This window comes from Triturus cristatus, chromosome 3_2 (assembly GCF_964204655.1).
Source record: "Triturus cristatus chromosome 3_2, aTriCri1.1, whole genome shotgun sequence".
Lineage (NCBI taxonomy): Eukaryota > Metazoa > Chordata > Amphibia > Caudata > Salamandridae > Triturus > Triturus cristatus.
In genome coordinates, this window is record NC_140584.1 from 7,956,803 (window position 1) to 7,969,251 (window position 12,449).

General features: G+C 47.8%; 1 protein-coding gene and 1 long non-coding RNA gene across 3 annotated transcripts in view; one reads left to right on the forward strand and one right to left on the reverse strand.

Moving 5' to 3' along the window:
- The window catches only part of KIRREL3 (kirre like nephrin family adhesion molecule 3), a 4,147,526-nt gene that overhangs the window by 2,534,619 nt on the left and 1,600,458 nt on the right, over positions 1 to 12,449 (reverse strand). The window lies entirely within an intron of this gene.
- The window catches only part of LOC146856674 (uncharacterized), a 31,380-nt gene continuing 30,915 nt past the window's right edge, over positions 11,985 to 12,449 (forward strand). The window contains exon 1 of one of the 2 annotated variants that reach the window (XR_014979484.1): positions 11,985 to 12,155. This is a non-coding gene — a long non-coding RNA (uncharacterized LOC146856674). The remainder of the gene's footprint in view (positions 12,156 to 12,449) is intronic. The other variant, XR_014979485.1, reaches the window with a different exon arrangement.

The following is a 12,449-nucleotide window of genomic DNA, read 5'->3' on the forward strand; positions in this document are numbered from 1 at the left end:
GGGAATTATGCATTAAATGAGTCCTTTCCTGTTCCCTAATGGAGAGGGAATGGATTTATTCTATTCAAAAGGTATCCTCGTTAGATCGTTCAGGCAAACAGGTCAAGAAAACAAAATACTGGGAAATCTGGGATGACTGGGTTGAGAAATACTTCCCTTCAAATTGACACTAGTAAGCACTATACACTTAATGCTGCACTTTGGGTTCTCCTAATGTCTTCTTGGATTTTACACTAAGGATCTTCGACTATTTTATCTATTCACTTATTAATCAATATATTTTTCTCTATACATGGTCTTCAGTTTTTTCTTCTTTCTTTTTCTTTTTATGGTCCAATGATTGTCGATATGCTAAGGAGGCTGCTTCAGTGGTTTGGACCACTGTAAAAAGCACCGGTCCAAAGAATAACTCCAATATTCGGTGTTAACCTAAACCAGGAGGCTAAGTGTTGACCCGGAGATAAACTCCCCGGTGGAGTGACCGGGGGTAAATAACATCTGCCTAAAGGTTCGGTCTATACACTCTCGCTTGGAAATTAAAGCATAACTTGGAAGCATAACTTGGATAAATGAAGACTTAGAACTAAAAAGATTCAGCATTTCTGCATGAGCCCTCCTTTCCACTTCAGCCCAGGCAGAATGTTCCAGATCATTTCCCAACAGACACTTCACTGGGATGGCAGTGGACACAACCACATTCTTTGAGCCAGTAACACCTTCCCACTCTAAGCTTACCAAGATCAAGATGGAGTTTAGTCTTGTTATCGGCACTGGTCACCTGGTGACTAACATCAGATATCATCTGGTCTTGGGAAAACAGTCTAGCAGTCACAATAGTGACACTGGCACCTGTATCCCTCAGAGCCTCAAGCAGACAATGTGGGTACTTAAGAGGTCACCGCTCTCCAGGTATCACAAGTAGATGGGGGGTTGGTGTGGGTGGTTTTTTTTTGTGTGGTGGGTTTGTCTGGGTGGGGGTGGTGGTTTTTTGGGTCGCCTTGTTTTTTTTTGAGGCGTTACTGTTTATATGTTCTCAATTCTAGTATTTCTTCAGCATGCCTCACATCACAGCTATGCTTGATCTCTGCACTGCATTTGTACACTGCACCTCAACTTCCCTTAGGCTGATACTCTCTGGTCTTGCACCACCTGACTCCCCTCTCTTGCCTCCATTGCTATGCCATCCATAATTGCAGATACTTGCTGGCTCCATTTCATGCTCAATGTGACTGCCCCGTCTCCTCTCACTCCAGGTAAGCTTGCCCAGTTATACACACCAGCTTTCGGCCACAGACTGTACTCGCTGCCCTGCTACCCATACTTCCTTGCTCTCACACAGTATGACTGACACCATCTGCTGGACCTGGAATATCCGCGGTCTTAACGATCACCGCAAGGCCCGGCTCATTCACTCCCACCTACTCCGGCACAAAGTGGACATTTGTCTTTTACAAGAAACCCACCTGTTACCTGTGACTTCTTCTAGGCTCCAGTCGCGTTATTGGGGTGAATCGCACTCCTCTTTCTACTCTTCCTATTCCCGGGGAGTGTCCATTTTTTATACGGAAGGGGCTTCCGTGGCATACAACTCAGGTACTTACTGACCCTGATGGACGGTACGTTATTTTGCATGGCTCCCTACTGTCCCAACCCATTTTTTGTAAAATATGTTTATTGATTAACCTTGTACAATACTTCAGGAACACTTCAATCAGGAGCTTCTGCTCACATACCAGTACCCTAATACACAATACTCCTTGCACACTCAAGACTTTTCGTGATCTATGGTTTACAGTCAACGTTGTCCTTACTCATTGTAACATCCTGTGATATACCACCCACTAGTTGTACCATCTTCTTTTCATAGCAAGATGCAACGTAACAATGCTAATAACAGTGAGTACACTCGGAATTTCCATATCGCAATAAGAGAAAAGTACATAGAATCCTAAAACCTACCCCATGTTACCTCCCCTCCTCCCTCTTACCCCCCATTCCCACAACTCCCCTGGCATGACTTGTTGAGTGGATACAGAATAAGGTCTTCGGTTTTGCTCATACTTACATCTTTTACAATTGTAAGGTGCACTTCAAACTTTCCCAGTTCAGGACTACTGACAAGCTGACTAGAACAACCATCCATTCTCCCAGAATCATTCTAAACAGTCCCAACCCATGACCTAGAGGCCTAGAGTAGCGTTGTGGAGTTGTTTGCGCGCTGAAACATGAACTAAAACGGGCATGAATAGAAGTCGCTCGCCAGGTCAGTGATCTTGCCTATTACTTGCCTATTTTACTTGTTTTTAAATACTGTGTTTTTATTTTAAATTGTTTACCAGACATCAAATTCGCACTTTGCACTTTATTTTCGGCTCTGTGCCGACTTTTGGCTCTCATTGCTGCTCATGGGGGGAATTGCTTTTGGGACATCGCCATCTTGGCAGTTAGCATTCCAGTCACTCGAGGCTTTTGCTTTCCTGGCGCATAAATTACCATGCTAACGCGACCGCGCAGTGGAAAGCCCGTCTGCGCCCGTCCGCGCTCGGTCCGGGCTCAGGGCACGTTCCCCTGGTCCGTTTCTTACAAACTTTCAAACATATTCAAGGGAACAGCTCTTGGGCTGGGACACTGACGGGTCGAAGGGCCGTTGCCCAAGGATTATTCCTAACTTAATTAAGGAAGCTCAGAACAAGCCTTGCCCCAAGTGCTCTTTTTCCTTGCCCTGCACTACGGAGAATCGCAGTACCTTTTATGGTAATACACCCTATGTAAAGTCTATTCGAGCTCCCCAGGCACCAATTAACTGTCTTCTGCTAAATGCTAGGTCGCTAATCAAACATAGTGTGGAATTTGCTCTGTTTATGAAAGATTATAACATTAAACTAGGTTTCATAACTGAATCCTGGTCAGATGAAGCCTCAGGGCCTGACTTGCATAAAGCAACCCCTCCTGGCTTCATCTGTTTTACCCAAGACAGACTCTCGAAGAGAGGCGGTGGGCTGGCTGTCATCTACCATGACTCCCTCAGGCCCGCCTTCACCAATGCCTCCAATCAGACCTGTGAAGCTCTGCTAATCAATATCCAAACCTCAAATCATGATACATTCAACAATGTCCTTTTGTACCGTCCTCCTGGGCCCAGGGGTGTATTTCTAGATTCATTAGGATTACTTTTAGAGGAAGGGCTGTGCAACAAGCACTTCACATTCATGGGCGATTTTAACTTTCATCTTGAAGATTTTAGCGACCCTGATAACATAAAACTACACCAAATATTTTGGGGCGGTGAAATGAAGCAGCTAGTATTAGACTCTACTCACTGCGCAGGTCATACATTGGATGGAATCTTTTCCAATAATCCCAACCTTGCTTATACCCACACTATTCCTCTCACTTGGACAGATCATGATGCTGTTTTATTTGAACTTAAACAAACCCCATATAATAACTTTAAACCTCCGGCTAGAGCAACCATAACTACCAGGTGCTGGAAAAAAATGGACAATCTTGCCTTAGGTAATCTTCTACAAGTTTCAAAGCCAGCACTAGTGACTGATGTAGATAAAGCCACAATTATTTATACAGACTGGGTAGACTTGGCATGCAAAAAACTAGTGCCAGGTAAACGGTACATTACTAAGCGGGCACAGCCAACTGCCCCCTGGTATTCCGATAGCCTAAAAAAATAAAAAATTAGAGTGTAAAAAGCTGGAAAAAGTATGGAGGAGTGAATACAGCAACGCTGGAAAGGAGGCCTATAAGATAGGCATGGCCAACTATAAAAAAACGGCTGGTTGAAACAAAAAAGATCAACTTTGGGGAACAGATTAGAGGTGCTGGCTCCTCTTCCAAAGAGTTCTTTAAAACCATCTCTTTACTAACCTCTTCTACTAAACCTGCGGTACTTCAAATTTTCATGGCGCAAGTAATATAACAAAGAACTTGGCAAAGAAGCTGAAATATGAAAAGACATCTTTATTAAACTCAAATGAGTGAGACTACTTCGCACAGAAGCCTTAGCAACTGAATGAGGCAGTCTCCAGAACAAAAACCAGTCTTCTCTTTCATACAGAATATTACGCTTTGGGCAACACCGCCCCTGTTTTAAAAGTGGTCATTGACATATTTTCGCTTCAAAGAAAAAGCCAGAGTCATGATGACAATCCCACATTCCTGTTCAACCAGCCCACAATTATTTACCCAGCGAGGCTCAGATCCCATATCAGATATCAACAGACCCCAATAAACACGGGCAGCTCCTGTTTGCAAAACAAGCCATAAAGCAGGAACAGTCAGGTGTGAAAGAGATTAGCCAGAGGCTTGTGTGGGATGAAAAGGCTTTATGGTGTGTCAAACCCTGATGTTAATCACAGGTGGCCGTAGGACGGGCAGCTCGTGGGACCGGACTGACCTGGGGCGGTGGAGCCAACTCGCACAGGTCACAGAGAAGTCAAAGGAAGGCACATGTGTTCTAAAGGGCTGTGCTTGCCCTTAATGTGTAGCCTATGTGAGGGCAACTATAAGATGGCCACCGCTCCAAGATGGAACCCACGAAGCCAATGCGTAACATCGTATACATAGTGTATTTATTGATGAAATGTTATGCAAAGCACTTGTACATACCGCATTGGCCATTTGCGGTTCGCTAATACCGGAATAGACAGGGGTAGGGTCCTGCCTCCTACGCGGTCCCAAATTTCAAATACCACAAACCTCAGATTGCAAGCAATGTAGAATTATGCGAATCTTTTGCCGCATTCTTTCTGCAAAAGGTCGAAAATATTTTTTCTTCCTTTACATTTGTGCCCACAGTAACCAATGAGGTAGTGCCAACAGAGCGCCTAGAGCCCAGTGGACCCTCTCCAAGATTTGATCTTTTACACCTTTAGATCAGTCTGGAGTTACCAAGCTTCTCTCCGAGATTCGTTAAGGCTCCCCGTTAGACCCCTGCCCAGCCTCAGTATTGAAACTGGTCCCAGATATCATCGGGGAAGCCCTTACCCCTTTGTTCTGTTCCATTTTTAAAACCGGTCACTTCCCAGCCCCTTGGAAAATTGCCCCCATTCTCCCTCTGCTCAAAAAAATCTAATCTAGACCCAAAAATTCCAAGCAATTACAGACCTATCTCTCGTCCCTCTTTTCCGGGTAAGGTGATTGAAAGGGCCATGAATGGTCAACTTAGCCTATTTCTGCATAGCAATTCATCTCTAGACACCACGCAGTTTGGATTTCGTGCTGAACACAGCACCGAATTGGCATTAATAAAATCTACTGACGAGATCAGGGAGGCCTTAGATCAGGGTGGCGCTGCCATACTTGTCATGCTAGATCTCTCGGCCGCATTTGACAAGGTCCATCACGAAGTTCTGATGGACCGTATATCAGCGGTCGGGGTTAAAGATAAGGCCTGGGATCTCCTGAAATCATTCCTTGCTAACAGAACACAAACTGTGGACCTCGGTAGAGACAGCTCTAAACCCTTTTCTCTCCCATGTGGAGTCCCACAGGGGTCTTCGCTTAGCCCGACTTTATTTAACATATACGTCACTCCGCTGGCAACCCTGATTAAATCCGTTGGATTTCAGTTGTCCTCCTACGGTGATGACACGCAGATTGTGTTGTCAATCAAAAAGGGATCAGAGGCCGAGACTGCCTCAAAGTGTCACAACTGTATGCAGGCAATTGCTGCCTGGATGGCATCTAACTGCCTTAAACTTAACGGAGAAAAAAACGAGGTTATACTCTTCGGGAACACGGCTAACCTCTGGACTCCAGACTGGTGGCCGACTATAATGGGTGGGCCTCCTGCTCCGGTGGTAAAGGCAAAAAATCTTGGAGTGCTCATAGACTCAAAATTGTCTTTTAATGACCAGATTAGCAGGGTTGTATCATCCTGTTTTTTCATGCTTAAAATTTTACGTAAAGTTAAATTCCTTCTTCCAGAAGACTGCATGAAAACTGCCGTTACTGCACTTATTCTGTCACGGCTGGACTATTGTAATAGTCTTTATATTAACATCCAGAAAAAACATCTGTCTACTGACTCCAGACCGTGCAGAATGCGGCGGCTAGAAGGTTTATCTCAGTAAGGGCGGGACTTGGATCTCTTCACTGGTTACCCGTGGCATCACGGATTCAGTTTAAGGCCATGTGCATTGTCTTTATAGCCCTAAATGGCATGGGCCCTGACTTCCTGAGACATTCAATTCAGTGGTATGTGCCGGGGAGAGCTCTGCGCTCCCTGCATTCCAAACTCGCGATTCTCCCCCGCTATAATAAAACTAGCTGGGGTGGTAGAAGTTTTCGCTATTGTGCCACTAAGGCATGGAAAAGTCTTCCTTTCCATCTTAGGAACTCTAAAGAACTTCTCCCCTTTAGGAAGCGATTAAAAACTTGGCTATTTTCCCGGACGATCTGCTAGCCAATTGCTTCAGTTTCCCCTTTGGCAGGTTGTGCATAGCGCCAGGACACCTCAGGGCAGCAGAGCGCACTAGAAATCTTAATAACATAACATAACATAACATTACAATTGCGGCTGTTTACGGCCCTAACTCGGACGACCCTGACTTCTTCACTCATATATGGCACCTAATCTCGTCTTTGGGCCCTGCGGCACTTCTTTGGGGGGGGAGGGATTTTAATGTTACACTTTCTGTTGCCCTGGACAGCTCTGCCCCCTACTCTTCCCACCCTCGCTCTACGGCTCTCCTTCAGTCCATACTTGCCGACAACTCGCTATATGATACGTGGCGTCACATGTGGCCCGAGGCCCGCGAGGGAACTTGCATCACCGGTGCCCGTGGCTGCTGGTCCCGTATTGATCTTTGGATCCCCTCCCCTGATGTCCTCACCTGGCTAACGTCCGCTAACAATATAACGCACACTTTTTCTGATCATGAGCCAGTCCAGCTTTGTCTTTGCCTTCCTCACTTTCCACAGTAGGCCTTCACCTGGCGGCTCCCCCGAATGCTGTCGGCGACTCTGTGCCGAGATCCAAACTGCGATTTCTAACTATTTTGACTTGAATGTCGGCTCTGTAGATTCGCCGTCCACTCTTTGGGCAGGTTTTAAGACTGTGATTCGTTGCAAGTGTATCTCTAAACAATCTGGAGTTCTTGGTTCTATCCGTACCACTTTAGATAACCTAGAATTGGAGATCAAGGCTCTGGACACTGCTCATGCAACCCACCCCAGCTTGGAGACTCTTGCTCGCCTGCGTGAAAAACATTCAGAATTTGCTGAGGAGGCCAACAGGGAACGCTCCTTCCTTGGTAGAGAGGCCCGGGCTTGCCGCTTTGTTGAGGGGGATCGTCCTGGCAAGACCCTGACCAACCTCCTTCATCCCCCCGTGCTGAATCGTATGTCGCGGTGCTCCAGGACGGCGGCCCTGCTAGAACCACCTCCCCTGAGGAAATTAAGACGCGCTTTATGGATTATTACACACAACTCTACACGGCGGGCTCCACCCCTTCGTGTGAGGACTTCAACCAATATTTTGACACCCTCGCACTTGTTTGGCTCGAAGACTATCATCATAAATCTCTAGATGAGCCCTTCTCTAAAGAAGAAATACTCGCTGCCATTAATAGTTTGCCCAGTGACAAGGCCCCTGGCTTACACAGCCTCCCTGCTTTGTTTTATAAGACTTTTGCTCCCCTCCTGGAGCCGCACCTGGCTGTCATGTACAAGGACTCCTTCGATAACGGCCTCCTCCTGTCATCGCTCCGTGAGGCGATGATAATGCTTCTTCTTAAGCCGGATAAACCTCCTGATTGCTGCGACTCCTACCGCCCCCTTTCTCTAATTAATACGGATAATAAAATGTTTGTGAAGCTGATAGCCTCCCGTCTTCTCTTCCTCATGCCCCTCATCGCCCTTCCTGACCAGTCTGGTTTCATTCCAGGCCGCGCCACATCCCACAACCTCCGGACTATATTCTCCGTCCTTCATCAGATTAATCCTAGCCTCCCTGTTGTGGCTTCTCTTCTCGATGCCACCAAGGCATTCGACACCCTGGAGTTGCCCTTCTTATTCTATCTTCTACCGCGCCTCAGCTTCAGCAACATCTTTATTCGTAAGATTCTACTCCTAAAAACTCGCCCTTACGCCCGCCTTCGGGTCAATGGACACATTTCTGACCCCGTTCTGATTGAACGCAGTACCCGGCAGGGGTGCCTGCTCTCCCCTATGCTCTTCGCTATTGCGATGGAGCCTCTCACGGCCAGACTCCGGCAACATCACACTCAGAAGGGCATCTGCTTTTTGGCCCATTCCCTCCTGGTCTCCATGTATGCGGATGATATTACATTGTATGTCCGCCACCCCCAAGAAAATCTCAGTCCCCTTGTGCGCGAGATAATACGGTTTGGCGGATTCTCCGGCATTCAGGTGAACTGGAGCAAGTCTGTGCTGTTCCCTCTTACTGATGCCACCAAGCTATACATCTCGGACTTTCCTTTCATATGGGCCTCTGGCCCCACCCGCTATCTAGGTATTTGGCTAAGCAGGGACTTGGATGACCTTTGGGGGGCCAATTTTGGACGTGCTATGGACTGGCTCGAGTTCAAAATACCTCACTGGAACCGGCTCCCTGATCTTATCTCTTGTCTGGGATGGCAAGCAACCCAGGATTGCATATGATATCCTTACTCTACCCATGTCGGCTGGCGGCATGGGCACCTCCAATTTCAAACTTTATGCCTTAAGTGCCCAGGCCAGCTTTTTACATTTCTGAATTCACCCCACCCCTTACCAGCCGCACGTCACGGTTGAAGCGGACCTTGCTATCCCTTGGCTGCTGAACACGCCCTGTTTGCCCAGGCCAGTCACCCACGAGCTGAGGTGGACACGGTTGAGACCTTGCGATGGGCCTGGTTGGGACTGCGTTGTCTTTCTAACGCTCCACTGTTATCGGCTAATACTATGCCAATTGTGCGTCACCCTGCCTTCCCTCCCCTCCAACAATCTGGCATGTCCAAACATGCTGCCCGCCTGGGGCTGGAGACACTGGTGGATCTCTACCCCGGAAACACCTTCTATTCTCTTCCTGCTACCTCTGGTCCTATGGACACATTGCTCTTTTATCAGCTGCTGGCTATCTGCAGGGAGTTACATCCCACGGTCCCCCAACCCCCACCTTTGATGCCTTCTCTTGACTTCATTTACTCCTCCCCCACCACCTGGAAGCTGGTGACCAAATTATATGCCCTTATGCTGTCAACCTCCTTCATCTCCTCTGATCGCGCCCGCGTGGCGAGGCTCTTGGTATGGACATTTCCCAAGCAGACTGGCTCTATTTGCTGCAACCAGACAAAGAAACTATCTCCCAACTACCGCCTCCGTCTTATACACTTCAAATACTTGCACAGGCTATACCGTACCCCTGTTCAGCTATATAAATTGGGACTCATCCCTGACGATAGGTGCTGGCGTTGCTCTGCTCCTGCTGCGGATTTTGCTCATCTTGCTTGGGTATGCCCAAAGGTGTCGGATTTCTGTCGGGAGGTCTGTGCTGCCCTCTCTGAGATCACCTCCGCACCGGGCCATCCCGACCCACCGTTATGCCTGCTTGGCTTTCTTAAGTCTTGCCCGGATGCCTCTCGCCGATTGGTCGCAATGCTGCTCATCCTTGCGCGGCGTAGGGTGTCCATGTGCTGGGGACGTAGGCCGGCGCCTAAGTTTGCCCATTGCCTTGAAGTTGCATCGAGATGTCAGACCCTACTGTCGGAGTTCTGGGACCTTATACCTGCTAGATTTCGCCCACCCGACATATGGGGCCCCCTAGTAACGTACTTTCACACCCCATCACACCCGAGCCAGACTGCCTCTCCCGCGCTCCCCGCCGGCAATCTGCCCGCGGCGGCCACCGCTGCTTGTCAGTAGCCCCCTACTTTCCTGTCCCCATCTCTCCCCGGCCGCACCTGCTTTTTCCTTTGCAGTGCTGTCCGCACATTCAATAGTGCTTTGCCATGTTGTACAAAATAATGCTTCTGTCTTATTGGTTTTCCCTATTTTTGTAGTACTCTGCAAATGGCCTACTGTGTACGTTGCTCTGACTTGATGCAAGATTGTATTTTGGTAATGCTGAATATGTCAATAAAGGTTTTTGAAGAAAAAAAAAAGAAGAGAGGTAGTTCAAAGGGTCTCCCTTTGAACCACAGATGTTTCCCCTTAATTTCACTCCTGTCTGCCATGAGGCCATGAAATGCAGATCTTAATCTTTGGTGGAGCCATGATCTGGCTTCAGAGGCCAAGTATCAAAACGTTTTACTCCAATCTATGCAGCCACGCCCCAAATGGCAGAGGTCTGTTGTTTCAGTTGCATACTCTGTGTTTAATATCTGTCGCTGGAGAATGCCCAGATGTGCTCCCCCAACCTCCAGTATGGACCGGAGCTAAGCACAAAGTCACACAAAGAGTTTTAAAGCAGAGAAATGTCCACTTTCTAGTAGTGGCATTTCCACGCTAATCATGACAAAACCACCTTTACCCCTGGAAAGGGTTTGTCACTGTGAATCATATGATAGAAAACATTATGAGACTGCTCCACTGCAATCCACTATTGTAGCTTTAAATAATTTCACCCATTTCCCCATGTTAGCCTATGGGAAGAGCACATCTTAGGTGGTGAAAACATGCATGGGTATTCCTAACTGGGCAGGGAACACCTGCCCTGCCTTTCACCTACGACATGCTTAACCTTGGTAACCCCTACTCTTGGACTGGTAATTATCTTGGGGTCCACCCACTGAGAAGAATTTTGAGGGCCTCTTTAGAACACCTTCTTTTTAGGTCTCGCCTAGGCAGCACGCATGCACTGTCCTGAAGACCTAAAGTAAACACTTTACGGGGTGTAATCCTGCCTGCTGCCGCCTGCTGCTTGGGATTGGTTCCCTGCAGTGTCTCTGTCAGTTACAGCATCCTAAGTGGTTCATGTAACGGAACGTCACTTCTGTTTTAGGCAGGGCAGCACCGCCTAACTTCAGTTTCTCTGCGCTGCAATTCCTGATGTTTAGTTTCAGAGAACTATTTTTGTCTAATGGACCTGCCTTTCTTTGCACTACGCGATGGCTGTGTGTCCCTCGCCTCCCCTCTGAATTTTTGAGAGTACATACACTCTCTGAAGGTGTGCACAGTAATTAGCGCTTTCTTAAACGGATCAGGTTTTCAAGACATTGAAGTTACACCCGGGCAGGCCTTTAAGTGGGCCGGGTCCTGCCGGAGCAGTTGTAAAAAGCAGGTGCTGAGACGGGTCCCTATCAGGCTCTCAAATGTTGCCCTCAACCTTAGGGTGAAAATAAATCTTCCCTCTGCAGCAGTGCCACCCTTCACTGCCTTTGAGGTAACTTCACAGAGACTCGGTACAGTTTTTTCAGGCTCATAATTTAAGAACTGAAGCATTTTCAATATTATATACAACGAAGCCACAATTGCCTATTTATCTGAGATAACACCCATTGACAAAACCAATAGTCCTGGCTTGTTGTAGGTGTAATTATACTTGTATCATATATCTGAATGCAATGACAGAGGCAGCAGAATGCCAGTCGAGAGGCACACTATGCGAAGCACATACAGATTTTTAACCTACATGTTTTTAAGCCACGCCCTTAATTACATCGGCACGCCCCAGTTTTTTCATCCCAGTTTAAGCCCTGCACCCGGGGTGAACCTGTACCCTAGGGATAGCAGCACAATGGAGCCGTGAGTGCAAAGGTCACATCAAACTTAGTTCAGATTCCTCCTCGGTTTGCGCTCTGTGATGAAGTTTCTAGGGGGAGGAGGGAGGGGGCACCTGGGACCCTCATCACACATGGGCAGCAAATACTGCACCCGAGGCAATAGGATCTATAGAGCAGGGTAGTAAGCGCTACATAAAAACAATTACACATGTATGCTGCAAGGGCTGACAAGACTCCGTGGAAAAGACCAGGGTGACGTCAATGGTAAACACTACCCTTCCCATCATGCCCGGGGTGTGGGCTGGGCAGCTGCTGCAGACAGATGGTATTAGTCAGTAGAGTCGAGAGTTTCACTTTCAGGGTCGGATATTCACTCAGCGCTGCCGCCCTCATGTGCCATCACCAGCCCCGGACCCCCTGTGCCACCCCTAAGGACAATGGAGATGTGTGGAGCCCAAGAGCACACGCAGTCAGGTACAGGCTTACCCTGTGGTGGGCGTGTCTGGGGAGTGGGGGGTGGAATGGAGATGCACTACTGTTTGCCCTAACAACCGCGAGACTTCTCGCTGCCCAATGAGGGGCGGCGTCTCAGTGAGTGCTGGACTCTACTTGTAGGTCAGTAAGAGGAACGCTCAGTCTGGAGGTGCTTTTGCTTTGCATTCTAGTACTTGTAGAGTTGCCAAACTGGACAACGGAGTGCAGAGTAAAAACCGGAAATGGATGAGCTGTTCTCAGAAAACTTGACATTTGTGTGTACCTGCTCAGAAA